The sequence below is a fragment of the Cynoglossus semilaevis genome, chromosome 16 (genome assembly GCF_000523025.1).
Source record: "Cynoglossus semilaevis isolate Cse_v1.0 chromosome 16, Cse_v1.0, whole genome shotgun sequence".
Taxonomy (NCBI): domain Eukaryota; kingdom Metazoa; phylum Chordata; class Actinopteri; order Pleuronectiformes; family Cynoglossidae; genus Cynoglossus; species Cynoglossus semilaevis.
The window spans coordinates 9,241,205-9,246,941 of NC_024322.1; the positions used below are offsets into that span (position 1 = coordinate 9,241,205).

General features: G+C 36.9%; 1 non-coding gene across 1 annotated transcript; it reads right to left on the minus strand.

Annotated features, from left to right (window-relative positions):
* Window positions 1-2,051: 2,051 nt before the first annotated feature.
* Window positions 2,052-2,123, minus strand: trnap-agg (transfer RNA proline (anticodon AGG)). Its single transcript has one exon. It is a non-coding gene; the product is annotated as a tRNA-Pro (tRNA).
* Between the last annotated feature and the right edge of the window lie 3,614 nt (window positions 2,124-5,737).

Consider the following 5,737-nt stretch of genomic DNA (forward strand, 5'->3'; position numbering starts at 1 on the left):
ATTTTGTTTTTGTTACTTCCTGGTTGGGATGCAAAAGCAGCATGGGGCTAGCTGATGTAGATGTCGTTTGTTTGTTTGTGTCATATGATATGTTAGCTTAGGCATTCTTGTCTGTCATTCGAAAATATTTGACCCCCACCCTCTCAAAGTACCACTAGCATATCCAACATTAAATACAGCAACACTGCCCTACGCTGTATTTACGCTGCAACTAGCACAACTATACCATTCTAAAACACGCTGTCTGTTTGTGTGTTGTTTTTTTCAGGTTCGGCTACTTCACTAGGATGCTAGCTTAACATGAGGTCAAATGTTACACAGGTGTCCCCCCCAAAAAAGGTGTCTTTGTTTTACTTTATTAGATTATCCTTCTTAAACTTCAGTAGTAAAACAAGTTGTTAGATGTTTGCTATGAAAATTCGTTGGTCCAAGTCTGGAACTTTAAAAGCACTGGTTACTTGGTCTGGTGTGAGAAATGTGGGATTTGACAGAGTGCAAAGAAAAAGTCTTTTTTTTCTTCTTATTCACTGGATGGGGATCACACACCCGGAGAGAAGGCGGCTATATTTGATGTGATATAATTGGAAACAGTATTTCAGAGTACATTCAAAATACAGAGAAAAGTTAGTGGGAAAAAAAATGGTTTGTTGAACAGCTGTTCATAGTATAAATGAAGTCAAAGAGATTCTGAGCTTTTCTGTGTTTATTGCTGAACACATGCTGCACTGGCCCCTGGTCTGAGAGCCTCACATGTGTCCAGATGATTCTGGCGCTCACATATTTGCCAAACCTCAGGAGAGCTAACGTGCAAACGCAGAAATTGACATGGGTTCTGTTGGGCCAGGAGAGGGAATGTTGGTGAGGGGTGCTTTACATGCTCTGAAACTGTGTGTACAACAGAGAGTACGATGTGTGTGTGCTGATATTCAAATTACTGCAGTTCAGATGAGTCATTCAGATTTCTTACTTATTGGTATTTTTTAGGGTAAGTTAGTAAAAAGTAAAAGTGGATTTGAGTAAATATTTATCTCTTCTTTGAATCACATTTAACGGGTTCTATTGAACATCATCATTGTTTGTGTTGTATTTTGTTATTTTTGTATATTTTATTGTAATTGTAACGGTCTTGCATCATTAGATTATTTAAAGTATTTAGGCAAAGTTAAACTTGATAAAATTGCTTTTTATGTTATTATGTCCTTAACATGTCATGAATTATAGTACAGATAGTTCAACAAATAATGCTAAAAGATATTTATAATAATTTGAGAATCATGCAGCTCTTGCTGGGAAACAAACTAGCCGTGCGTGAAAAGGTACATTTTTTCCGTAACTTTTTTCTTTCTTTCTCTGTTTCAGCCACAGGTTGATCACCATACACGGACGCCGCCCATCACCTGTTTCTCAGGACTGTGGCGTTCCTCCTATTTATGGCTCTCCTCTGAGACTCCGGGCCTCGCTGCTGTGCTGTTTGCACAGCTTGCCCGATTTCTCAGGAGGGTGGACGGTTTGCACAAGCTGCTCAACTTCTCGCACTTTTTATCGCAATCATTTCTTTCCTCTGCAGGTCAGAGTCCGGGCAGCCACCTCGTTGAGAGGAAGTCTCATGGATCTGAAGGACCTTCCGATTTTTGATGGATTGCTCTTGCTTCAGAAAGAGGGCGTTTCCCTCTTTCAGGCAATGAAACACAGAGAGGCAGCTGAGGCCCTGTCAAATAGAAACCAGCTCATGAACAACATGGTTGGCAGTCAAGTCACTCCTCTATCTGTTCCACAGGTTGTCTATAGCATCATCTGATACTGTTAGAAAAACACAAATATATATATTAAAGTGAACTACTTGTCATTGTGACACAGCACACCACTGCTCACAAAGAAATGTGACCTCTGCCTTTAACCCATCACCAAAGTGAACAGTGGACAGATTTAAGTGAACAGGGAGCAGTGCAAGAGGACGGTGTCATGCTCAGAGCACCTTAAAGGTAACTTGGCAGCATGTGGACTCGAACTGCTTCCTTATCCACTAAGCCACCACTAATCCCAAAACAAATGGGCTCGTCCGGGATTTGAACCCGGGACCTCTCGCACCCTAAGCGAGAATCATACCCCTAGACCAACGAGCCACTCACACAATCATAAGCCAAGACAAAAGTGAACTTCTGGAAGCGGTTTCTTTGTACTAAACCATATTAGGACTTAAGGTATTCCAGGTGTGCAAGACTACAGGAAGTTTCTGTTGCAAATCCTCTTCTGTTGGAGGTGCAACTTCTGTTTCCCTTTTAGCCCTTTCGAACAATTCGGTTCACGAACAAAATTTTAATCAAAAATTGCCCCGATCACCGTACCATACCGCGGTTGCCGAACAAGCCAACACTATCACGTGGGCATTGATTAATCACTGAGTGACTGAGCATGTGGCGTGAGTCCGTGATCGAGATATACACGCTAAGAACTGTCGTCTGATTTCGCCGCTATTTCATGAGTTGTGCCATTTTTTCTATCTTTTTTAATGGGAAAGAACGCCAGTGAGGACAACAACAGAAGTGAAGAAGAAATAATGAAGGAATGAAAGCATGAGAATGGCGCTCGTGTTTCAGATCTGGCTTCACGCTATGGCTTTGTCGTTGATTTGTAGCATCATTAAGAACAAGGGAGCAATAAAGGACGCTAAGGTTGCCAAAGAAGTGACTGTGATCACCAAGCAAAGATCTCGGACATTAGAAGAAGTGGAACTGTTGCTACTGATCAACGAAAAGCAGTTCACCGGCGGCAGTATTTCGCAGACAATCATTGTGTCATCACGACTCCTCAGCACTGGTAAGAATGAATTGAATTTCCCTTTACGTTTTATAGCGTTATTCTTTATAACGTTGTGTTGATCCTTTGTTGTTGTTGTTGTTGTTAAATCTAATTATTTTCATTGGTTTTGAAATAGTTTGAATAAGCAGTCATCATGTTTCAGCTGTTGTTGCCTTTTCCTTTGAAATGTGTTTAGAAGGTAAAAAACCATCATCACAAAGAACTAGATTTTGTAACGGAGGCCGTAGGGCATATTGACAGAAATCTGAAAGCACTAAGCCTTTAGCAAGGAGGGAGTGCCATGACGGCCAACAAAATAATCTAAAAGGTTAACCTCTTAGAGATTAGTTGCTATGTCACACTAGTTTTGTGCTTCTAAGGTTCGAAGGTCACCAAGAGATCAAGTACAGGAAAAGGTTTTGCTTTATCATGTTATAGGTGGATGAACAAGTTTCCCTTTTTAAAATTTTACAAAACCTGATGAGGGTGAGTCAGAGTCACATTTTTAATCACTGACAAGAGTTACAATTTGATCTGAATAGGGAGCAGGATCAGGATTTGATTATAGAACTAATTTGCCTGTGAATCAAAGAACCGTGTTGAACATCTGGCCAGACCGCGTCGAGCCTGACTCACAGGGTTTAGGATGGCAGTGTTATGGTGAGAAAGCAAAAGCTGCATGTTGTGACTGTCAAAGCTGTTTTCATAAATAACAAACAAACCGAACTGAAGCTTCGTCAAAGTCAGTCAGAAGCAGCGAGAGTCCAGGTGCTACTTTGCAAGTGACATGAGAAACTGCACGGACTGTATTGACTGTCACAGCTGCAGGGTCTTAAAAAGGGATTTTATTTTTGTAGGTGGTACAGAAGACCTAACACTACCTTTGCTGTCACAAAACACTCCCACATTTGAGTTTTGCATTGACTTTATACATATAAATGTATGATGTGTAAATAATCATTTTACTCCTTTAACTTTGCTTCCATGGCTCCGAGGGACATGTTATTGTCATGATGCGTTGAAAGCATATAAAAAATGACATTATGTTGTAAAGGTTGGCGGATGTGTAGTGATACTGTGTGCTATTGTTTGTGTGGTTCTTGAGGTGACTGTTCTGTGTTCTGCTGTTCGCTACAGTTTTTTGGGTGCCTTGAACGCATCATGGTGTAGCACGCATGTGCATCGTGTTCTGTTCCATTGGTGGTTTATAAGTGTGTGAAAGTGGAGTTTGTTGAGTTTTTGTTTTGAACACTGTTGGGAAAGATACTTTAAAAAAGTGATTAGTTATGGTTTCTAGGTACTTCTCCCAAAAAGCAATAGACTTAGTAACTAAATTACTAATCTATAAAAATAATTAGTAACCAGGGAGAATCACTATTGTGTTACTTTAAATATTTTAAACTTTAAAAGTTTAAATATGTCGAAGAATTAAACTTTCTATTTTCTTAGCTGGTTTCATGAGACTTGACTGCATAGACAGATACTTCAAACTGCTTTGTAACAAAAATACAGTTTAACAATATGACCTACTTTAAACATCCTGTATTTGCCTTAAAATACAAGCTTTGTCCTTTTTATTGGTCAAAATTTTATTTTTCTTATACTTTAACACATGATCACAGTAATAAACTGGCCAAAGAAAAAGGTTTGATCGAGAAACGTGTGCACATTTGGAAGTGGGAAAGAATTCTTTGACGAAATAGACATGGTACGTTGTTGTTAAGTTTTTCATTCTGTCATTTCGCATTGAGGGAGTAAACGTATAGTACTACTTTCGAGGACATTAAAGCCATCATCCCAGAGACACAACCTACAACATCCTCAGCTCGGAACTTCTGTGTGTTAGTAGAAATCTCTACAATGTCATGTTCATTTGTTTTCCTCATAATATTTTGATTGTGTTTTGTAAAAAATGTTAAAATGAAATCTTGCTTTATTCAGCCATGTTGTGGGTTTTTTATATACATACACACATGTTACGTTGGTGTGTGAATTTCTAAATTAAAACTGTAAAAAAATGTATGATTTATTATCATCACCGAAACATGCATTGTTATTTCTAAAATGTATGAAACATTAATGAAACAGATTTTCCTTTAAGGTTATTTTATTAAATAGAAAAATAGTAGCTTGTTTTAAAATGCATGTGCAGATGTACGTACATCAAGTGCTTCAATGTTTACCACATCATTTAGAAAACATGTTACATTTCAGTGAATTTTAAAAATTATCAGGTTGTAGATTGCAAAATGCGTTGCAGCAATGAGGGAAAAAAGAAAAGTAAATAAAAAATAGTAAATTTAAAAACATTTGCTATTGTAGAGTTTGAAGTAATCCTGTGTGACAATTAATAATCAATTTTTTAAATGTTTAAAATGGTTAGGGTTTTCTAAATAGTCTTGATGCTTTTAGAAGTATGTGGTAATTGTTATGGATATGTTTTGCAAAAAAAAGGTATTAAATTGTCAGTGAATATTTTACAAACAACAATCAAACCAGACTTTATTAATGGTTAAAAATAAAATGTATTGATCCAGTTTTTTATAAAAATTCCATGTTTCCAAACTTTGAAATCTTTAGTACACCATGACATTAATAATTTAAGTAATAAATTATAAATTAAGTAATATGCATTTTAGTAAAATACCAAAACAAAATAATAAAGCTAATAATTTTCTCTATGAATCAAACAGTGGAATCAAAGAATCAGAGTATATGTATAGAAATTGGTTTTATTTACATTTTGCATCTCGTAATGCCTCCAGTTTTGTCTGAATGTATGTTATGTCATTTTCACAGATTTAAACAAAAATATATATTCTAGAAAAAACTAATGTACACTCTAATGGATGTTGTAAGTGACTGAAAAGTTACTAATTCAATTTATATGTCTAATAATAATGACGAAATAGAGCATGTTTTAGGACATAATTTTGCA